Here is a 24,380-nt window from a genome sequence, read left to right as displayed (position 1 = left end):
CTTAAGCAGATTTATCTAACTACACACAATACTTTGTTGTTGGATGCAGCAGTAGTTGCCATAGTAACTGCAGGATTCCCAAACTATTATGATACCTCCAAGAAACAGGCTGTCTTTTAAAAGAACTGCAAGCGTGCGAATTTGCATGTCAACTTTATTCTACAATAGCCGTAACTTTAGGGGATAAATGATATCTCGAAATGTGTGCATCTCTCCATGCGGGATCTTCATAGTTTATTTTGATGATGATATTTTTTCACTTTGCTGTAATTTTTTTCATCATAATGTATTTTTTTCCGAGCTGATGGAATAGAATCTACTTTAAACTGCTCATCATTATTAGTTCTATATACCGTAATAGTGTCTAATGACTCTTACAAACTTTGAGGTCTTCCTGCCACCACTTGAAAAGAGTGGCATTTTTTTCCCTCCAGTTGTTTTGTCACCAAATAATATATCCCAAATGGAGACGAACTTACCTTCCTAACAGCCATGACCAAGGTATGGTCCCTGCTTCACAGGTGGATGAGTTACTCCGCTGAGGAGTTAACAGAGTTCTGTAAGACTGGAGATGAATCTGCTGAGAGATGCAAGTGGATCTCACGAGTGGTTAGGAAAATAATGAACTAAGTCCCTGCAAGCAAAAGTTTTCATGGTAGGTGACAAAATAAAACATGGATTTTTGTGCAGCCATGTCCTGCAGACAAATCAATATGAATAACCAGCTGTATCAGTGGTGGTTCACTTGTGTATAGTATTCGGCTCAGATGGTTCATTTTTGTGATTCCAGATTTATTTTCTTCCATTTCTTTTAGAGAGGTCATGGTAATGTGTCCCAGCTCCTGAGAGAGTTGGGATTGTTGAGCCTGGAGAAGAGAATGCTCCAGGGAGCCCTTAGTGCCTCAGTGTCTGCAAAAGAGCTGGAGAGGGACTTTTCGGAAGGCAAGTGACAGGGCAAGGGGGAAATGGCTTCCCGCTGCCAGAGGACTGGGTAAGATGGGATATTGGGAAGAAATCCTTCCTGGTGAGGGTGGGGAGCCCCTGGCACAGGGTGCCCACAGAAGCTGTGGCTGCCCCATCCCTGTGAGTGTACAAGGCCAGGTTGGATGCAGCTCTGAGCAACCTGGGGCGGTGGAAGGTGTCCCTGCCCATGGCAGGAGGTTGGAACGAGATGATCTTTAAAGTTCCTTCCAACCTAAACCATTCTATAATTCTGTGAAGTCATGTTATATATCAGTTGGGGAACTACAACGTGTCTGTGAAAATAAAAGAAATCAAGAAAGTTTCTCAGTTCCTATTAATAACACATGCAGACAATCTACACACATTCAGGTTGACTCTTAATGGGTTCATTTTCTTAGAATTATTACTTGCTTTCTGAGGCCAAAGAGTCTTAGTTGTGGTCCAGGATGTCAGGGAATGCATTGAAACAAAACAAAATGGTTTTGTCCTTAGACCACTTCCAAAGTGAGCCCAAGACAAGGGGTTACAGATAGGGGTGTGTAAGGGGCTGATAAGAAGGTTGGTCTATGGATCTCTGAGGAAAACAGCGATTTAAGTGATGACAAGCTGTTTGTTTGCATGATGGTTCAGGAGGCTTTGAAGGCCGGCTTGAAGACAAACAACGAAGGCACTTTGTAGATGGCTGCTGGGAGCTCTTCCTTGCAGGAGGGGCAGCAGGGGGAAAGCACAAAAGGGATTTTGTTTGAAAACACAGAATATAGGCTAGGGACATGTTGGGGAGCAGAAACTCTGTGTGAAACAGACCTTTATCAACTCTTCCTCTTACTCATCAAACTTGCTGTGAGGAGGAGTCTGTGGGTCTCCCCTGAAGGTGGCTGCATTTTGAAAAATTCAGAACCCATGGTAATTACTGACTTCAGCTGGGCTTTCCCAGTCTTGCTCCCTGGTAAATCCCTGTCTTCTTATGTCCATAGCTGGCCCTTTTCCTTCCCCAGGGAAAGGGCTGGGATGCATGACATGGAGAGCTGCCATACCTGCTGGGAATACCTCACCCAGAGACCTGTACCAGGGCCTACACTGCCAACAACCAGCACTTAACAGAAGTGGGAATGAGTTGTGGAAAGGCAGATGCTGAAAAGCAGCCATTTTCTGGTTATTTGAGTTCAAGGGCTATCTGTGACTGGGGAATTCTGAGACCTACTTGCTGTGCATCTTTACAAGGAGTTTGTATATCTTTGCCAGCCTTAAGTACGCAAAATTCATGAGTTACACCTCAGAAAGTTAATGAGGATGGGGATTTTTTTTTTTTTTAAGAAAAACTGTTGGGTGTGTTGTCATGCTTATGAGCTTTTAGGTCCATCTGTGTTGCCTATTTCAAGGTTTTGTTTGCAACTGAGAATTGGAAACTTATTTTTATGGTACATGTTCTTTTTTTGTACAGAGCCTAGATTTGGGTGAGTCACATGCCTGCAGGTTCTGGGGCTTCCTGGAAGCACCAGCTGCTGCAAGATTTGGGATGGACTGCAGGAGTGTGCAGTGCTGCTGGTACAAGGAGGCCTTTTCATACAGCATCCTTTGGGTCACTTGAGTATAAAATGTAGCTGAATTAGTCTTTTCTTCCCCCCAACGTTTGGGCTGGGTGGGAGGCTGATTTCTGATTGGTTTTAATATGGTGTTTGAGAACATGATTTTCTGTGAGTTCTATCTGCCCATATTATTACTAGGTTTTTATTCCTCTTGTGGCTGCAGAAGTCTTCAGGATACCATTAATACATATGGTGGGAAACGGGCTGTTTACTAATTAGTAACAAACTATAATAATTGCTTTGCTTTCCCCTTGAAATGCTAATCTGAAGCTTTGACGACAACAAAATTCCCATGTAAAGCCACATAGCTCTTCAGCTGCATTTGTTGGATCTATTTAGATCCCTGCTTGGTTTCTAAAAGAGGCAATAATGTCTGCGAACATCTCTGGCCACTTCCTCCCACACATTGCTTGGTGTGGGCTCCTGTTTGCTTGGATATCTATATACAGCACAACTGTAGGTGTGAGTTTTTGTGGTTTGACCAATTTCCTTAAGTTAAAGTTGCTAAGGATGACCACAGTGATAATTTAATAGGAAATGCTGAGCTAGTGGTGAATTTTCTGGAAATATCTGCAAAGAAAATATTGAACATTTGAAAATTCTTGAGAAAAAATACACATTTTGAGGACTTGAAGCCATGAGAGGAAAAATAGTTTGTAAACTAGTACTAATCTTGATCAGTGTTGTAGAAATTCATGTTTAATAATGATAAAAAAGTTTGTGGTGATATAAAAACTCTTGATGTACAAATCTTGAAGTGATTCCATCCTGTCCACTCTAAGTCCAAGCCTCCGTTTGACTCTTCTTCCTCATGGACTATCCTAGTGTCATCTCTAGGAGGCAACTGGAAGACCTCAGGTCCAGCTCTGTCTCACAGCATCTCCAAAGATTTTTTCCTCCTCTGATCTGAAAGCACAATCCTAATGCAGACAGGCTGAGTCTAAGGCATACTTCTCAACAGTCATCAGCCCTTTTCTATGTGGTGGAGGAAATGTATCCGAAATGTAATGTGTTGTCTTCTCCTGGAGCATGTAAGGCATGCTGGTCATGTGAGTCTCCTCTCCTGTCCCTAGCTTTTACAGCTGGTGGCTGGATTATCTTCGCTTTCTCCTAATCCCTTTGGAAAATTTGAGTAGATTTTCTTTTGACAGCCACTGCTGCTGCTGTTTCTCAAGTAGAAAGCCATTTCAATATCGCTATTACTGTTTTTTGGGCTCTGCCAGCTGGATGGAACTAGTGGAAAAGGCATAACTGGGAGGACGGAGGTGCCAGCAAGGGAGCAAAAGGACAATGCTCATGAGGAAAGCCATGTCATCCTGCACCCTCATTCATTCCTTTGGCTGAGGTTAAGCAAGTTGCAAGAACGATATGGGAGAGGGCAGTTGCTCACACAAACACCACTGGGCCAGGGGTTTTCACCCCTTCCTCTGTATTCAACATCTGCTAGCAGGAGAAACAGTTGTGAGGATGGAGATGCTGATCTGTGAGCCGGTACAAAGGAGCTGTGGGGGCGGGCATGGCTCGGATCGGTTACAGCTGCAGTCACCCTCAGAGGAAAGCAAACAGTGGGAATAAAGGTCACAGAAGAAAGTGAGGATATCATCTTAAAGAGAACCTCTGCTGCACAGGATTGTCTCATGCAGTGCTGCTGAGCATCTTGAAAAGCAAACCAATAGCATTAGGGTGGAGGAATTCCCACTGCATCCCCCTCCTCTAGCCCCCTCACCTCTGCCTGGAGATCAAAAAGGCTGCAGCAGTGCAGCCTTCTGTCTGCATGAGAACAGAGCCTGTGGAGGCAAGCTGTCACATAGGAAAGCTGCTCTCTGAAGATGCTTGGAAAATAAACAATGGCACATCAGCACAGTGTGAGGTGGTTACCTGGGTCTCAAAGAGAAGGAGGAAAGGAGAAACCATGTGTGCTTGGGATAGGCAAGAGCCTGTCTTCCCTTCCTCTCGAATGGCAAAGTCTTCATTTCCATGTACTTATCAGACCTGGGGTAGCATTTCCAGGAAGGGCAGTTTGGCAGAGGGAGATGCTGCATGCAGTGTAGTGCCTCAGGGATTACATTTTGTCAGACTGTGCTTTCTGTTTTCTGAAGGCTAAAATGCCCCAGCACAAGCCATCTTGCAGTTTGCCCTGGGGAGCAGGATGTTAATGGGATGTGCCAGCAGTGTTTTCTTGTCTTGAACACATGATGGAAAAGATTGGGAGAACTCGAGGTTTTTCTGTCCCCAGATTCTTGGCATTAGCCTGACCTCTTTCTGCACCTGACAAAATCTCTCTCAGTGGGTTGGTTTTAGTGTAACAAGGTGATAGGTAAGGAGACCAAAGTGGTGAACAGTTCCTGAAAGACACACTGGTGCCAGGTGCCTGAAAGGATGTGTGCAGGGCTGTTTTTTCCTCTTTCTCTGTCTAGGTTTCCCAGGAAGCTGTTTTGCTGCATGTCTGGTGTTCCTGACCCACCGCATGGGAAGCCTTGAGTAATCCCACACTGCTCTGAGCATGTTTGAGAAGTTTTGTATGACAAGATCGCTAAGTGTCCTGCCCTTTGCTCTGCCCCCTCTCGTGTTTGTCACATCTAATAATGGACAGAAATGTGGTGTGTGCCACTGAACACAGGGAATTTGTTTGTATTCCATGTTTGCCACAGCCTTTTAATTTGAGGAGGGAGCGTGGGAGCAGGGAATGGCTAAAAACACTTCTCTTTGGTAGCTCTCTGCTGTAGGCTAGATACAGGTCTTAGGGAATGATGTGAACTTGAGCTGGAGTGCTGGGCTTTAGAGTGGCAGTCATGTCTCAAGGAGCAGTGTTAAGTGCTTTAAAGCGCTGGATCTGTTTCAGTGGTTGGTGAAGGGTGCCTGGGACAGGCTGCTGTCTGTGCTCTGGTAGTAGGGGGTATCTGGGGTGGGGGTATCAGGCAGCGCAGTTTCCAATGAGGATGTTGGCACATTTTATTTTGCAAGGGAAGTGCTGTAGAAAGATCACTCAGGCTGTCTCCAGCCTTTAGTCTAGGTAGGGTGCTCATACACTTTTTGTGAGCTATGCTTGTGGTACTGCCAGGTACTGGACTGCACTGCTGCAAGCAAAGTAGGCTTTTGTCCCTAATCTCAATGTTGGTACATTCTGGGCTTGTTCCTTGGAGAGATCCCATCTAGTTAGGTAACAATAATAAGGTGTAAAAGTGCAGGAGAATCCTAACCTGTGAAATCCTGATGATTTTTCCATGCTTACATATTTGGTTGTTGAATGTGTGTATCTGATCCTAATTTCTGTGGACATGCTCTCCATTCCTAGATGTAGCAGATGTTGTTCCAACGACCACCTCCCATCTTTTGTCCCTTCTTTTTATTCCTTTCTTGCATGTTCAAAACATGCTGAGTGAATAAATGCAGCACAGCAGGTCTTTGGGGAATTTGACTATTTGAAGGCTCTTTCCTCAAGACATATGAAACGAAACCAAAAATTAAAGAGGCCTTTAAACTAGTTCTGAAGTCATAGATGTTGCTAAAAAATATTGGTGGTTTTTTATGAGGAGGAGGGGAGAAATTAATACTTACTTGGGAAGAGTGGAAAAGATACGGGGGGAGATAATTTGTGGCCAATTTCAATATTAGGCATTTTGGCAGGCTGAGATCAAAATTAAGTTGAAAACTTCAATTGCCTTTATTGCCTAGTCCAAGGGAAAATGGGCTGGTATAGCTGGGATGTTGGCAGGAGAGGAAGGCATGCATAAGAAATTATTTCTCATGTGAAGCCTCTTTTCCCTCCTTAGCCTGTATAAAAGGGGACAAGGTCTGCTTTCGGATACATGAGAGTATTCAGCAGTCAGTGGGGAAGCTTCCACAAGGCAAATAAAGTCCCTGACATATCAGAAAGGCATCTGCTTTGTTCTGTTGACTTTGTAAGAAGTGTGAGATCTTAAATGAGACATGGAAATTAGGTGAATTGTGTCATTAGGATAACGTTTTGGGGAAGCATCTGGTTCAGGATTGTACAATGTCTAGCACGGGTGCTTTCTGGGACAATTCCCCATCCAAGGCTTGGCTCCATTTGCTTTATGTCAAGCCCCTTCCAGGAGCATATTGCAGAGATTTCTGAAATGATGGCAGTCAGACAAGAGTGGGATTGTGGAGCATGAGAGCTTTGTCAGCGTGGTATTGCACCCAAGTGAAGGAGCCCGGCAGACAGGGTAATTTCACTGCTGCTGGGACCTGGCTAGCATTTCCAGAGGAAGTTTTGTGGATGTACTGGCTCTGTGCACAGGAGGAATGTCCTCTGGGATGGTTGAGGGCAGGATATGTGCCAGGATTAGTGCTGCTCATGGGTAAAACCTGATGGTTACCTATTATCCAGAATATTTTAGTATCTTTAGGGTATTTTTTCTGAGACACACATTTTTGGATAACTGTTCTTATCTTTATTTATGTTTTCCTAAGCATTCCCAATATCCTTCTCACTTCCAGCTGGGAAATTGAAATAAAACAAGCTTTTATTTATGTATTTGTTTTTTATTTTGCCTCGTGTGGTTGTTGTGGGCTAACTTTGTCATCTCTACTGCAGTTTGTGTGCAAATGACATCTGAAATCAAGCAGTTTAATTGCAAAAATGAAGAAACAGAAAAACACCACACAAAAGCACCAAAAATATATGGAAAAAGCCACCCATTTTACAGTGTCCATGACATGACATCCACTAATGCAACATTTGCCAAATGGGTGGGAAAATTGGTAGGGAAAGGAATGTCATGTCATGGTCCAAGCTGGGTATTACAAGTAGCTTGCCTTTCAGATTTGTACCTTTCATCGTCAGAGCTGTCAGGCTCCAGGCACAAGCTTCTGCAGTAGTGGGCCAGCCTTAGTCAGGGATAATCTGGCTTCACATCGAACTGAGACTCTTTTTTTTCCCTGGATGATGTACATTTTTTTTTTCTCTTCAAGAACTGGAGCATTATTTTTGAATTTAAAGCCTTTCAATAAAGGGCAAGGGGAGGGAAAGTTTAAAACTGTGAGGGTGATGAGGCACTGGAACATGCTGGCCTGAGAAGCTGTGGATGACCCATCCCTGGAAGTGTTCAAGGCCAGGTGACTGAAAGGTGAATATTTGTCCTAGTTTGTACAGAGCAGAGCCCTGTGTAACTCAGGTCAGTTTGGAGGGGAGGAGAAAGCTGGTGCCAAATCTGCCTCTGGTTTGAGTTGCATGTTGTCCAGTTCTTATACTAATATGTGATAACACCCACTTTGTTGGTTTTGGTATTATCAGCAAAATGTGTCAGGCGTTTTGTGGTAAAATGATCTTGGTTTGACAAAATCTGTTGGGGTTTTTTCAAACTGTGCTCTTTCTGCTCAATGTTTCTGTGCCCTGTGGATGCACATGGACTATACTCTGTAAAATTATTCTAATGGTAAGTAGAGCGTGGATGGGATAAGGAAAGGAAGACTTTGAAGCAATGTGTTATAAGCTCATCAAAAGCTTGGAGCCTGATAAAGTTTCCATTTTAAAAAATAGGGTAAATTCTAGACATTTTATTCCAATTTGGGATGAAACTGAATCAACATTTTAACATCTTCTATGGTGGCTGGAAAATCTTGTTGACCAAAGAAAATGGCCTAAGTATGATGGCATTGTTACTTCGGTAGGAAGGGAAAGAAAATTAAATCAAAATTATTGATATTGCAATCAGTATTGCTTCAAAGACCTCAGGACCCAGTGCCTCCACAAAAGAAACTTGGAGAAAGACCTCTTACTTACAATTGACTCTCTGAATCTGTCTCTTACCAGGAGCCTGGGGAAGTAAAGCCAGTAAGTGAGGGTGGTTTTTAGGTTGCCAGTTCCAATGTCCTGGTTTGATTGCATTGGTAATTGGGGTGCAAGAATGGGGCAGGCTTTCCCAGGGAGTTGTGTGAGACCCTTGTGCACCTTTTTTTTTTTTTATAATACACTTCGCCCTTTTGAAAAGTAGATTTTTTTTTTTTTTGAGAGGAAATACAGGATTTTGGTTTGCATTTTGAAACTTGTCTTCTCTTCCAAAGGAAAACTTGGCACTGTGAACCTGCTAACTCCAGCAGGCATCCAACACGTGCTTTGGAGAAGGTGATTATTCTCTCTCACTGGGGCAGGTGTCTTTTCCTGTGAAGATTTTTGCTGCCGTTAAGGAGTGATGTCCTAAAGGGGTTTGTATTTTTAGCAGCTGTGATTTATGTCCTGTGGGCTGTCTTTAAATCATGCCTCAAAGAGGGATAGGTTATTTTACAGAGAAACCCATAAAGTAATATATGCTTCTGGTGTGACTTTCTTTAAAGCTGTGCATTAATTCCTGAGAACTGAGGTCAGCCTGCCTGTGCTGAGATTGCAGAACAACATTTTCATACTGGGGCTTATTTCATGCTGATGTGAGAAGCAGGGAGTAATATTTACCATATGAAGATACATAGTACTATTAATAATAATGATAACAACCAATTAATAGTAATGCAGTGCATTTTAAAAATTATTCATTTTTTCTTAGTCTCAGAGTACTTAAGAAGACCTCCAATGTACAGGGAAAGCAAGGGGAGTGCTAATGACAGTTCAGGTTTTGTAGGGATCAGTATCCGCCTCTGGTACATGTACAAACCTCTGGTTGCAACGTGGTGGAAAGCTGCTGGCTTTGGAGTTCTTGCTTTTGACCTGGAAATGTAGTTGCTCTGCTGGTCTAGAGACACCTCTGCAGGATGGGGAACCCTCTGAATTTTCCTCTCTCTCCTCAGCTTCTGTAAGTAGCGATGCAGATCAAACTGAGAGTGGAGAGGAGTGGCCTATCTGTGACTTCACTGTGATATTTCCTCCACTCCCAGTACTCCATGCAATGTCATCATTTACAGCTCTCCACAGCCTGACCAGGACATAAACCTTCTTCCATGGTGACGATCTGTAGGTAAGCTGTAGACACTAAAGTTTAGTGATGTGTACTTCTCCATGGTGTTATCCTGGCGGTTCTGATTCAGCAAATAGAACTTAGGTCGTGATGGGTTTAAGAAAATGGTGATGTTAAGACACATACGGAGGAGTATAAGAAGGCTGTAATTTTTTTGTGTGTAACTATGGAGGCATGCTTTGGTATAAGAGAATTGCTTTATAAATGAAGTTGTAAGAAACATTTAAATGTCAAATATCCTTCATTTCATTCATTCAAATGCAGAATATTTATGAGGATACTGTTAATAAAGCATCTTTGGGTCTCTGACCAGAGAATGGACTTAGGCAGGGAATTTGACAGTGGAAAGGACTAAGAAAGTGAGAAAAGGATGTTTTCAATGAGTTACTTTGAATTTCTCTTGCATGCACTTTTCTTTTAAAGGTTTTGTGAAATGCTCCAGCAATTTGCTAAGTATTAAAGGGAACAATGAACAGGGCCCTCTTTTTACAAAGACGAAGGAACAAGGATTTGAAGATTTTTCAGATTGCTTCAAAAATAGCTGGATGAAGATGGACATTACAGCAAATGAAATATTTAACTGGAGTGACCCTCACTGAAGTGATGTCAAGGGTAGTAAGTAATACAATTGTCACACTGTATGTAATCACTCCTTTGTAAGCTACTGAGGCACAATTATTTTAAGTAAATTGAAATGTCTGATAGGGACAATGCTGTTTTTCTTTAGCTAAAAATAGTAACATCAAATACTTATTTAATCTTTAAAATGTTTCAGGCTTTTAACACCAAGACTGGATAATTTCACTCTTTTGGTTTTTTTCTTTCTAGCTAGTATCTTTGCTCTGAAGCTTTCTCAGGGTACAAGTATTTACCAGTTTCATCTCAAATGATGAAGTTATTAGCCACTTAAGTTGATTATCTCCCTGAAAAGATTAAAGAGGTTTCATTTTTTGAATGGCACTCTTGAGATTTGGCTCAAGTGTTTGTGATTTGGAGTAGCTGTAAAATTGTTGTAAGAAATATGACTCAGTAAAAAGCTTCTAAAATACCCAGACATCCAGGAAGCAGTTTTAGGTCCTGAGTTTCTCTTGCTGATGCAGACAGCAAATACTGCACTCCTTGTCCGGGAGTGGCAGTGTGGTCTTCTGCACAGCCCTTGGGTTCTCCTTCTATGTCTAGGAATATGTCAGGAAGGTGCCACATGTGTTCAGCACAGTCAGGGTTTGCTGTGAGAGTCACTGAGAAAATGCTTGTTGTAGAGTCTTCCCCTCCAGACCTGTTCTTCTTAGGCCGTGCTATCTGAAGGCCCTTTGGATGGGACTTGCAGGAGCTGAGTCTAAATGCCTTTTCTCTCAGAACTCTGGACTTTACTATTATGTGTGGCATCCCAAATCCTTCATCTTTAACCCTGATGTTCCACTGGATTATTGTATTTCAGCCTTTGAAAGATTTTATTCTTTTCATCAAGCATGCACAAAAATACTGTTGAAAGTTCCACTCAGTGTCAAGGCTATTGGTTCTTCCAGTTTGCCGCCAGGGGTGCAGCTCAGAACTGCTTTAGATGGATCAAGGAAGATGCCCAATTACTAGTTAATTTTCTCCTTAGATGTTCAAAGACGAGTCCTCTTGTACATCAGCATAATTTAAAAAATATTTTTCTTAATTAATTATTCTAAAGCTCTCTTTGCTTATGAAGCTCTTGCTACCCTTTTGAATCCAATTATTTATAAGTAACATGTTTAGCACATATTCTTGGGGGAACCAAGCCCTGTAAGTCAGACCCTGGTGTTTTGGTGTTGGTCCAGTGCCCAGTCTCAATGCCTGTGAAATTGCCTGAAAACTCTTACAATAAGTTTCCTGAATATGCCCACAGTGAGCTGGAAAACAATGGTGTCTCACTGATGGATTTACCAGGGACTAACTCACCACGCTGCCCTCCTCCCTTTGGCAGCAGGTATCAGAACTTTGAGCTGTGACTGTAAAAGAAAGAAACATCACTGCCTGAGCTTGAAAAAAAGGAAAATCTTAGTGACAACCTTCACAGCATTTGATAGCTTCTTTCCTCAGGGGCCCCATCACCAGTGGAGAGGTGCAGTGCCAGTCTGCAGAGCAAGTTCTGTCACCACAGCAGAGTCCCTTGATGTCCTTCTGGGGACTCCATCTGAAGGAAGGACAGGAGCTGCTATGTTTGCTCAATAGAAGAGAGTTCCCTTTAAGAATCACAAGGAATGCAAGGGCCAGCAGCTCTCCCTTGAACCTTTGCCCTTGCATTGTGGACCTTTTGTGATTCCTGTTTTCAAGTTAGCATGAAACTTACAGGTCAGGTGGGAAGTCTCCTCCCTGATGAGTACTGAGCTGGCAGCTTCTGAGCTTTTGGTATCAGAAGCAAAGTTGCTGCTGACTGACCAGACTTGGAGTGTCTCCTCTTTACCTGTGCAGCGCCTGTGACAGACCCCACAGAAGGGTCTGTGGGCTTTGTGTGGCTCTGGCTACAAAGGCCAGTGCCTGACCTTGATGAGCTTAACAAACCCAGATCCTCTGGTATCTTTGTGTGACCCTGATTTACAGGGCACTTTTAAGCCCTACCATCCTGATTCTTACAATGTCCTGACTAATCAGATTAACCCCAAATCTCGAGCTTATTCTTTCTACTCATAGGTAAAGAATACCATTTTTCCTGAGAGAAATTATTTTCAAATACCCATTTATGAGCATGAGTTGAATAACTGAAAAACAGTTACAGTTTCATCAGAGAGAGATGGGTTATTAAGGTGGAAATTGTTAGATAGCAGTATCATTTGATTTCAGGGCAGTATATGCTGCTAGGTTCTGAGTTTTTTCCCTAAAGTTGAAAATGTGTCAGATTTCAGCCTGGATCCTTATTATCCAGATGGAAGTCTCAGTCTTATGCTACCACAGATTTTGCAAGCTTCTCTTACAAGCATATTAAAGCTCTAGTGTTGCCATATTTCATTTGGCAATAATTATGTCCTTTGCCTCTCTTCTGGATAATATTTAGCTATTATTACTTGCTACTGTTCTGCTGGGAGCGCTAGTTTGCATTTAATTACGGATCACTTGCAAATAGCCTATATGGCCCTGATTCAGCAAACACTTCTAGCAGGTGTGTAATTCTAAAGCATTTGAGTTCCATGTAGCTCACATCCTCTGTTATATTTTGTGCCTGGCATGCACTGATTGCATGAACCCTAGATCTAGAAAGTGTCTCCATGCAGGTAGGGACTGTTGCACATTGTTCTGGCTCCATGACCTTGTAGGCGTGATGCTGAGGCCACTGATTGCCACACATGTCATATTGTAAGGTATCCCCTTAAATGGCTCTGAAACTGCACCTGGCAACCCATTAGCATTAGATAGAACTCTAGGACTTTTAGACTTTTTAGAAGGGACAACAGCTTTTTGTCAGCTTAGGACAAAGCAGAGCCCTCTATCCTGCATGCTTCCTTGGCTCAGTATAAATTTTACTAAGAATCTCTATACCAGAAGTAAAACTTGGCTAAATGACCTACCAGGCAGCAGGACATGCCAGGCACATTCACAGTATTGTATGATTTAATTGGCTAGTTGGAAATGCATAATAAAATACAGGGTGTTTGAGTTATTACTTAGCTGCCTATGTAATTACTTCTGTTTAATATTTAATTGTGTTGATCTTTCTGTCTTGTCTTTGTTCCACACAGAAAATAGATCCCCCTTTTTGTCTATTCACAGGCACTGGGCTACTGCGTAGAGGGCATTGCAGCTAATCTTCCTGATTGTTCAAATGTCACCGTAAAATATTTAGCATCTTGGTAACTCCAAAGCTATCAAAACAGATTGGATGGTAACAATTAAAATTATGCTAACATTACTAAAACAGATATAACGGAGTGATGCTTGTTAAGCACTTAATGATCCCTTTCTCCAAGGAATTCCATTTCAATTTCTTTATGCTGCCTGATTGCTTTACTGCATCCTGCAGGTTTTGTGCACTGCTGCTCTGTGTAATACATATTCAAACCCTTCTCTGAGCTCTCATCATGCCAATCAAGGATGCAAATGAAGTCTGTATGACTGTGTGATCAGAATTTCTTGCTTGTTTGCAAGCCTGTAAATAATGGAGTGAATAAGGATCTGATGTGTAACAGTATAAAAGTAATCAGACCTTGTATCTGGCTTCTAGTAAACATCAGTATGGCCCTGATCCAACCACTGCTGTAATCAATGGGAGGCTTTTATTGACTTTAATGGGAGTTGAATTAGGCCTTGTCTGAGGCTTGAAAATTCAGCTGCAGCTATTGGGGCTGATCCTTGGCTGGTGTAACCTGGCTTTGTGCTCCTGGAAATCAGACAGCTGATCTGCCTCGCCCTGCCGAGGATGTGGCAGGCAGCACCCTTCCCTGAACTACTGTCACCCTGCACACACTCCAGTTTTCTGTGTCAGGGGAGCTTTGGGCTTTGCTTCATTCAGCTATTCACTTATGAGCTTAAACTGCTCTCTGAACAGTGTTTGAAATGTGTAATTATCGTTAGAAAAATGTTTTACTTGAAAGGGATTCTAATAATCATTATTTTGAACTTTAGTTTTTTGATATTTTCATTGTTTATAAAGGAACAGTATCTATTCCTTTTGCTTTCCTTTGCCTATGAGGGAAAAATGAGCCTAATTAGCAAAACCAAAAATAAACTAAGTTGATCAGAAAAGCAGTACTTACAAATTTGCAGACCTTCCCTTGCAAATGCTGATATGAATAATTATAAAGGCTTTATGAAGTGTCCTTGCTTTGCAGTTCTGTGTCGATGAATGGGTAGAGAAGACAGTAACTCTGTGTGGATGAAAGGCTTTTAAATGCAACTTTGTGGATCATCTGTACTATGGACCACTTAGAGCTGTGATACCCGTCCTGTTTCTCAAGTACTACAATGAGTGTAAAAGACTTCGTGAAATTCTTTGAGCTGATTCTTATTCTGGGCTCTCTGTTTGAAAGGATATAGAAAATACATCCTTTGGGAAGTCTTCTGGCCAGCTGAGCTCTCCAAGGATAAGCTTGAAAACATGTTAGATTGATGTTCTGGAGCAGCTCCAAGAAAGCTTGGCCAGTGTGTGATGGCAACTGCACCTACCCTGAAATTCAGGGAGGGAAATGTGAGCCTGCCTCTGGGTTGTGTATGTGTTTATAGGCTCACCCTTCAACAGTGACAGTCAGCAGAGTTGCTGTATCCTCCAACAGGGTGAGGGTGATTTATGCCAGCTGAAAATCTGGGTCTCCACATCCTTATGCATGCAGAGACACCACTGGTCGGCTTTTGCTGAGTTTTTTTTTCTCATTTAAGTGTTATTTCCAACAAAGGCAGTGGAAGCAACTTAGATGCTGGTTTTTCAGCAACAGATTTGTCCTGTGTGTAGGGAGGTACTTGGCTGTGTTGGGAAGCAGGGTACAACCCCATGTCACCCCTCAGCAGACTGGGTGGTGGCAGTACCTTGGCTCTTCTGCTCAGCCTGGGAGTCAGCTGGGGCCAGTGCTTGGCCAGGTGACCCTCTGCCCACAGGACACCTGGTGTGCTCTGGATCCCACCCCCCGTGGATCCCACCAGCTTTTTCCATGTTCCTAACAGACCTGTTTGCTTCCTTGCGAGGTTAAGGTGCCTTTACGGGTCCTGCTGGCAGTTCTGGTCCAGACTTGTGTAGAAAGAATCTCCTTCCAAAAGGTCTAAAAATGCCTCAGAGTTTTAAGATTCATGTGAGAAACCCCACTTCAATCTGGCCATTAAACATTGCTATGAATAAATGCTCTGCTGCTCCAGTTTTCAACAGAAAGGCTTCTTTGCCTGGCACTACCAGGCTCATTCTCCTTTTCAGATCTAAGTTGGAAAACAGAAGGTTCTGCTAGTCTTTACAGGGTTTAATTTCTCTTTTGTTTTATAAAATCCTGTCTTTGGAGATGAGTTCCATAATAACCCTCTTTTAAAAACAGTGTTTGCCACTTAGCTCTTTTCCATTTGGAGGTGTTTTATTTACAGTAAATTAAAGCAAGAAGGTAAAGTGTTTTCTGTTTTCCTATGTTCTGTATTCATAGGCTTTAACAAATGCCTTCCATCCCCTTCTTGTGTTCATTCAACATCAAACCATGCAGGAGTAAGTCAGGGCTCATCCTTCTGCCATGCTATGCTCTTCTTGATCATTCAACTGAAACGTGTTTGTTTGTAGGTGAAAACTACCACTGCTTTTTCTTGTTTCTCTAGTGACTTTGGAGTTGCACCTTTTCTCTTTTGTTTAAGGGTTCCAGTTCATGGTGATATTTAAGAAAAAAAGCTGAACTCAGCCAAAACACAGAAGAATTGAAGAGGCCTGGTCATCAGAGGGGAAGAATATAGCCTGATAAGTCTGCAGAGTAAGTAAGGTTGTAGAGATGCGTCACTTTATTTTAATTAAACATCTGTGCATTCTCACCGACTTGTGTTCTGCTGCTTTTCTGGTGAATAGAGGGATTTCCTCAGTGATGCTGTTTACTTTTTATTCACTCATATTTGAGTTTGCAAATTGTTTGAAAGCAATTTAACTTTTCACGTAGAAGTTTCATACAGGTGAAGGCTTTTCTGTACTAGGGAAAATGTGAACAGAATTTACATTGCAATGTTGATTTTAAAGTCCTAGAGTGTGGGATGCTCTAGAACTGCCTGTTGCCAATGTGTGGAGCAGTTCTTCCACCTGTTTACCTTCTCATTTTACACTTTTTTTTTTCCCCAGATAGATATTTTATTTCCTCACATCTATTTCCTGAAGAGTTCATTCTCTTTCCCATCAGCTCCCAGTATCTGTTTGTCTTTCACCTCCTCGTGGGACTCTGCTTAGTACCTCTCCCTGACCCAGTCTGTTTGGTCTTGCTCTGCCACTGTTAAAAGTTCAGGCCACAAAGACTTTGCCTTTGTCATGTTCATGTGCAATTAGCACAGAGTGCCAGACCGGAGCTGCAGCTCCGGCTGCTGCTGAGGGCGCTGGGAGCCCGGCCGTCGAGTTCAGGGGGGTTAGCGTTTGGGCACATCAGGGCCTTTCAGTGCAGCGTAGCTTGCAAGTAATTTAGAATATTAGATGGACAAACATGTCATGATTAAGTCCTTAGAAGCCTGTAAGAAGCTGTTTTTACACAGCCATTCCTGGTGTGTTGAGATTAACCGTCCTGTCAGACTGGGCGTGTGTACACTTCCAGGCAGGAGCTGACCTCTCCAGCAGCTGTAATTAGAAACAATTCTCAGATTTATATGATGAGTTTTATTTCACAGGGTGGACATACAATCCACACAGAGAAGAAGTTTTTTTTCACAAATTGAACTTGTTCTCTCAAATGCAACTATATCTCCAGCTGTCTTTAGAATACCCTGCACTGTCTGTGAGTGCTGTAAAATGACTGCAAGCTTATAAATTCACCTTTTTGCAGTTATTAAATGTGCTTTACTCATTCCAGCCTGTTGCTGTGCAAGTAGGTACAATATAGAAACCTTGGCACTATGACAGGCAATTAAAATACCAAGATGTTTAGCCATGTATGAGTATTTTCACACAGTGAGACCTCTAAGCTTAGCCTGGTGCTGACATTGTTAATTATTGAATCAATTGCATGAGATGAGGTTGACAGGTGTAATTATATATTTCTATGGTGATTATGTATGACCTGTCATAGAGACCAACATGCCTGTAACTTTGCACTCATTTAGTAGTCATTTATTGAGTGAAGTATTGGAGTTGGCATGCCGTTTACAAGGGAAGGAAATGTAAAACAAAACAGAAGTCCATTTTGAAATATAATTGATTCATTAAACCATTTACCAATGCTTCATTTTAGTACATGGAAATATATCTTTCCGTATTTCCTACAGATCTCTCAGTTATTTAAGCATATTCTTGCACCCTGACTTTAACAAAAGAATAAAACTCACGCGACGAGTTAATGAGAACCTGGGTCTCAGGTCTTCTGCTGCCATATGCTGGGAGAGGTTTGGGGAGCTTGCTGGGACCATCTGAATATGGACCGTTTAAAAATATTTGGCTTACTTGTTAAAGAGCTCAGAATCTTTCAAAATAACCTCCTTTCTATGCAAACACATCTGCACAATCTTCTTCTTTGTAATAGCTGTTCTTTAATGTGTTAAAAATTATACAATATTTTTGGAATTCACTGAAGTGAACTTGGGCTGGTGCTGGAATTCCTCATTCACTTTTCCAGATAAAAATTTTTCTATGTAGTGACATCACACAAAACTTTGCTGTATTATTTCCCATGTAGTTCTCCCTGGTGTTATGTGCCACCCTGATGATGTGAATGAAAAGACTCTGTTTCTCAAAGTGAGAGGAGGCAGAGAGAAATTAAATATTGCTCTCAGTTTATTAAGAGGTCCTTGGACTTGGTTGAAGTCAAGCAAACAATTTGACTTACTTTCCTTAACCACATCTCTCTGCAATATAACTATTGCCTTATTCACAGAAATTTTGATGTGTAAGAGCTATCTGAGGTGGGGTAAAAATAAATTTGGGTTAGTACCAACTTTTGTTTGATTTTAAAGATTAGACTGTCAGCATTTTTTACAATAGCAGTAGGTATGAGAGTAGTTGCTGCTTCAAGATGGGAGTCTCGTTTTCTTCCTTATCACTGTGGGCTCCTGGTGGGGATTTAGCTGAATGATGAATATTTAGAAAACTGTCCTTTGGAATCAGGAATTAAACTAGGTTCAAATGCCAAAAAGTGGATGCAAACCTAAACTTGGAAAGTTTCATCCCCAAGTTTGGAAGAACCATTTTTCCCCAGTCTCATCTGCCTAGAATACATTGGTCGTAAGTTTTCTTGTAGGAAGCATTTGGGTTAATAGCTGGCTTTCTAATCATGTGCTTGGAAAGACAGCTTTTGTGGCTGTTCCAGAAAACTTCCCAAGCATGGAATAAAATGCATGCTGTTCCAAAGAAAATATGCTGAATAAAGTGATGTCTGGTGAGTTGCATTTTTGTTTTTCTATCACTAAGCTAGAGTTTGAGGGCTTTTTAATAAAATTATTATTATTTTTTGTTTTCTTGTAATGAAATTCCGTTCAAGTAGAAGAATATTTGATGTTGGAAGAGGTCTCTGGAGATCATCTCATCCAACCTGCCTGCTCAGAGGAGAGTAAATTGGAGAAGGTTTCCCAGGATCATGTCCAGTTGGGTTTGGAATATCTCCAAGGATGAGGAGAGTTCACTTTTTTAGGTGTCCTATTCCAGTGATCAATCACTCTTACATAAAAGTTTCTTATGTTTCAATGGTATTTGCTGTATTTTGCTGTATTTGAAAGGCATTGCCTGTCTTTCTTTCACTAGACACCGTGGAGAAGAGTCTGGCTCTGTCCTTTCCTCCTCCCATCCATTTATAAAATGGGTAGAAGTCACTTCATGTGGAACAATCCCAGTTATCTCTGCTTTTTCTGTCAGATGCTCCCTTGCAGTCTCTGGGACAATATAGAGGAGAAATACCCATTTTCTCTGTGACTGAGAAATCTGTTTTTGGGGGGGCTGAAGAGAGGAGCAGGTTGGAGACACTGTGATAGAGCAGATGGTGGTGGGGGAGCTGCTGATGCATTTCAGTGGAGTCCTTTAGAGCCAGGAACTGCCTGCACAGTGAGGGTGGGATCAGTCATCTTTTGGACAGAGATGAGTTGGGAGCTCAGGGCCTGATGAATACCAACGGCCTAAGGCAGACCTGAAAATTTATAATAAAGAACTGCAGTGGGCATGAGGAAAAAAGGAGGGGGGCATCAAACGGAGCTTCCTGGCATTGTTTGTCCCACTCATTTCATTCGACCCAGCAATGTGCCTCCCTGGTGTTATGGCAAACTGCTTCCTCTGAGCAGCTTGGCTGCCTCTTCCCAGATGGACTGCACACCTCATTACCAAAGAGGGGGTAATGTATTTTCCTAATCTGCAGTTTTAATGCCCTTCTGGATAGCCCTAAAACCAACCAAATGCTGTGTGAAGGAAATAGAGCGCAAGCCTTGACGGGCCACTCAGGACCACACATCCTCTTGCTGTCATCACAGCACGGCCAGCTCAGAAGCAGCAGTGACATTTACTCAGGATAGGATACGAGCAAAGGGGAGAATTTGCTTTTCCCATGTACACTTTCTATTCTCATACACTACTTATTTCTGACTTTAAAGTAATTCTCTGTATTTTATTCCAGCCTTGACCATGTGGATCCAAGTGCTCCCACAACTCCTGTTGATGATGTTCTAACATGATACAGCCATAAACTGGATCTTTCTTTTCTTCTAATGTACCCTTTTTAATTATCTAAAGACTAAACTTTTGAATACCACTTCTCATTTGCACGCTGGATTTAAGGCTAGAAAGCAAGTTTGCGTATTTAATATTTGCTTTGATTTGGTGATTAGTCATTGTTCTTAATGATTTTTTACCATTTCCACATGAGTGATCAGGAAATGAACAGCTGTCTCACACTTTCAGCAAGTTAAAACCAGCCTAACTATGGTATTTCCTTATTGACTTTTTACTTGCCCCCGTGCAGAATGTTTTAAGATGTTGCTTCTCTTGAGTCGCCCACCTCACAGCTTGAGTAATGCCACAGCTTTTAAAAATGTTTCCCTTCTGACTTGCCAAGGCGATGAAGACAAGTAAAGTCATCCAGCATAAAAGGTATACACCAACAAAACATGAATTGAAGGTGTGGATCAAATTGCAATCCAAACAAGAAGAATATTAGAAGCAGTTTTGGAGACTGAGGAGACCAGTCCTGTGGCACACATCTGCAGTGAGAAATAACACCATCCTGGGATCCTGTGTGATGTTTATACACTGACAGCAAATCCTCTTAAAAAAGTAAAAATAAATGGCTTGCTGCCCCTTTTTTTTGCTGATGTTTTCCTTTTATCTTTTCATTCCTTTTCAAATTGGTAATGATTTTAAATTGCTCCTCACCACAGAAAGTGCTGTTTTCCAAGAGCAGTGATTTGATTCTTGTAATCTTATTTATTAGTTAAATCCAATAAGTACCCAACCTATGCTCTAAATGCCTTTCAAAAATACACTAATAAACACGCCTTGATTGCTTTTTGATTGAATTGCAGATAATGATATTTATATCATCAGTGAGTTAAGTTAATCAGCCTTCCTATAGGGGCGTTTCCAGCACAGACACTCCACTGTCTGTCTTCTTGCAGACATGAGATGAGGATGAGCTTTCTCTGTACCCCTGCAATCTTGGGCTTTTGGGGCTTTAACAGATTCGCTGCAATTATTTGACTGATAGGAGTGTTGTGACAGAGATTTATTTGTGCAAATAGTAAGTGTTGCAGAGTCAGACCAGAAACTGCTGGGGCTGGTGTAATTCGTGGTGCTGAGCAAAGAAGAATGGTGTGCAGGTCTTTTCACTTCATGTGCTTTTTGTGCATGTTTTTAGATGTGAATCCTGGTTTCTTTGAAGTGGCATTTTGTCCTTAAGCATTAGGATTTGGGCACTGCGAAGCTGGATTGGAGTCATCACTGGATGCAACATGGCTGATTTTGCAGCACCTGTATGTGTACCTCGTTTCTGGTGGGTTTGAGGAGAGATTAGTAAAGAACTGAATGGAACTGTGATACTCCTGTCAGGGCTAGGAAAATGCCCAAGAAATATCCTGGAAGGCTTTTTGCTTAGCTAGCTGAAGAGTGACACAGCAAGAGAGAAGACACGGAAATTCCTCTGCTTTACATGAGTGTGTTTTAAAAGGCTCCTGAGCCTTCTCTGAAGCACGAGGCAGCATTTTCTGCTTGGGTGACACAATAGCCGCAGAGTTCTCCAGAAACTGACATCTTTTGACCCACGCTGGAGGTCAAACCGAATCTAACACAGGCAGACCACATTCCACAAGGGTGGTAATCGCTGGTGTTCTCGGCATGGGGTACGCTAATAGGAAAACAACTGCGATGTGGTGTGGCTTCTAAATCTTACAGCTCCTGAAAGGTTACATCAGTTCCAGAGGAGAAGAAATAAAGTACTTTGCAAATGTTGCTGCAGAAAGATTTTCTCTTAGTAGCCAAACTTAGATGCTTTCTTGAATTTATTTTATTGTTTTAGTCAGTGTATTAATGGCATGATGTTTCTTATAAAATCTGTTGCTAGCCAGTTGCTTCAGTCTATTTAAAAACTTAAAGTAATTTAAAATCAAAGGGAATCTTTGTTTAACTGGCAGACAGCTGAAGGATGAACTCTTAACATCACCCTGTTACATCCTGAGCTGAAGTGGGAAGGCAGCTTACAGTGGCATGGGCACTGAGCTGGGAGTAGGCTGCTGCTGTAGCTGTGTTACACTGATAATACCTCTTAATCCGTCTTTTGAACTGACTGATAATGCATCAAACCTAGTCACAGCCTGTAGGTGACATAATACTGTTCTCGCAATTTGTGCTGTTCAGCAAAGGTGACCCCCAGGTAAGACCAAACTTTTTAGTTTTAAGGCTGAAGTTTTAGCTGCATCTCTGACTTGCTGAGAACTGGAAGTGCTGCCTGCCTTCTTCTGATTTAAGGGCTAGTGACTTCCACTTCAGATGGTTTGGATGTGATAGCACAAGGCTAATGCATTCTTACAGCTGCCTTGTCTTGCTGCCGAGGTGGGGTGTAATTGGACTAGTTTTTCAGTGGTTCAGATGTCAGCTGGATGTGGGCTGAAGTTCACTGCCACGATTTATTTCAAAGGTTTTCAGAGCTGGGCTTCTGGGCCTTATTTAGGTATTGAAGTCAGTGCAGTGATTTTTTTCAGTGTATTCACAGTTGATTCAAAGATCTGGGGGGAACTGTTGGGAGATGTGTGACCCATGAAGCCCTGATTCTGTGTACCTCATGTAGCAGAGCTAGAAGGATTTGTCCTGAAGGTTAGGAAGAATATTTCTCAGGGCCAATGCTGAATGCTCCTCTCAGCTTCATACAAATTGCGAATTAGGAACTCCGAGCACTTTTATTTCTAATGTGTTTTTTCATTTGACTTGAAAATATTACTGTGAATGTTCTGACCAGCCACTCTACTCTTTTAATTTTTTTTTCCCCTGAAAGAAAAGGGAGCTTTTAACATGCTCTCATGTGGCTCTGATTTACACTAGAATTTGCAAATCAAGGCTGGTGTGACTCTAATCTACTGCTGTGCTCCCCCTGGGCGCATCTCTTCAGTAGATTTGGCATGGAAAGATCTGGTGACTCTGCTTGAGGACAGCAATGAATGGCAGCAGAGGTGCTTGTGATCTGCCACGAGTCCATTCTTATTTAGAAATAGTCTTTGCAACCATCATAATTGCAAAATGCTGTTTTTAAAGAGAGAAATAAATATTCAAAAGACAGATAAGATAGTCTAATATAAAACAAAAATGAAACTTGGTTCTGTTTTATATCTGTCTATTGAAAATTGTACTCACAAATTTTAAATTCTTTTGAAACATAGAAATCAATATGCCAGGCTAAGAATAATCCTAGAGGTACACAACTCTGGAGCTTCTCCTTGTGGTTGCATCCCTCACTTCTTCAGTAAAGCCTGGAGCCATATACCATGACTTCTCCCAGCATAACTTGGACCTTCTCTGATCAGTACATAAACGTTTTGGTTGGGAAAAAAACATCTAAAACTTCAGAGATTTCTATCCATGTTGTGTAAATAGAAATGAAATATTTTTCACATTATTGCTTTTAACTACTATGGTGAGAAGTGGTTCCAGAATCAGAGGGCAGAATCTAACACACAACACGGGTTTTGTTTTGTCTTTCTCTTTTAAAAATTACTTAGATAGTTGCAGGTAATGATTGGAGGAATGCAATTTATGGAAACAATATGTATTGCATGTGGCTTAATGTACCCCTAGGCTCCTTTTTGAGGAGTGAGAGCTAAATAAAGTTGGTGTAAAACACCATGTGGAGAAGCCCCCATGCTCCTTTTGGGATCACGCACCCGCTGCCTCTCGTGCTGCTCGGTGAGGTGAGGGATGTCGGGGTCCTGCGGCCTCAGTTTCCTTGTGGTAACCCAGCAGCTCAGGAGCTGCTCAGGGCTCTGTTGACTGATGGATTAGGTGGTTTTAGGTAAAACTCTGGTGGTTTTGCCTTGTCCTAATCCTGCCTTCCCCAAAATGAGGCCAGCGACATCAGCAGAGCAATCAGCAAGGTAAGAACTGTGTTATGCAGGAGCTCGGATGTTGGAGCAGTGAAAAGTGACAATGTGTGACTTGTGTAAGGTCTGAGGCTGCTTTGATATTTTTTTTTTTCCTAAAGAGAAAGAGAACTCCCTTTGAAATGGTGTTTTTTTTCTCAAAAGGATACTAAAATACAGCACTATCTCTGTGTGATCAGCAGCCACAGTAGCTTTGGTACCAAGTTCTGATGAAAAACATATTCCATTGCAACTGATCCACTACTAGAAATGTGAATCATATCGCTTTCTACCAGTGGTTTTTCATACCATTCCTGGCTCTGTATAGTATTATCTTGTTTGACAAATACCCTGATATTGTATGAAATGAATGCATTATGGAATTTGCGGTGCAGCTCTTAGGAAATAAAAAGCATATTTATGAATCCTCCTTTTGCATGTGCGAAGTACGTGCCTAGATATGGACGGATGAGCAAGTAACATTGGCATGTGTTTTAAACATGTCCATGGAACTTGATTAAAGGTTAATTACCTGCCTTGAGTGTGTGCCTTGAGGGGTGTGCTTCCCCTGCAGTGAGGGAGTGCAAGGAGGGTGCTGTTCCCTCTGCTCTCCTCATTGCTCTGGAGAGGAGGCTGCATTGCTGGCAGTTCTCAGCACACCGGTAGGACCAAGTGCTGCACATCATCTGCTTCTTTCTGCCCTTGTCTGGTCTCTGGATGGACCGTGGTGATTTCTTTTGCTTCTCTGCTGTGGTAGGGGCAGATGACACAA

At 42.0% G+C, this 24,380-nt stretch overlaps 1 long non-coding RNA gene across 1 annotated transcript; it reads left to right on the top strand.

Moving 5' to 3' along the window:
- Positions 1-8,522: 8,522 nt before the first annotated feature.
- LOC121665304 lies at positions 8,523-24,033 on the top strand. Its single transcript, XR_006016321.1, has 2 exons — positions 8,523-18,696; positions 19,666-24,033. It is a non-coding gene; the product is annotated as an uncharacterized LOC121665304 (long non-coding RNA).
- The last annotated feature ends 347 nt before the right edge of the window (positions 24,034-24,380 follow it).

Source organism: Corvus kubaryi, unplaced genomic scaffold (assembly GCF_017639235.1).
Source record: "Corvus kubaryi isolate FWS band 111438036 unplaced genomic scaffold, C.kubaryi_AGA036_p1.0 37322, whole genome shotgun sequence".
NCBI classification, from domain to species: Eukaryota; Metazoa; Chordata; class Aves; order Passeriformes; family Corvidae; genus Corvus; species Corvus kubaryi.
This window is presented reverse-complemented; position numbering and strand designations above follow the sequence as displayed.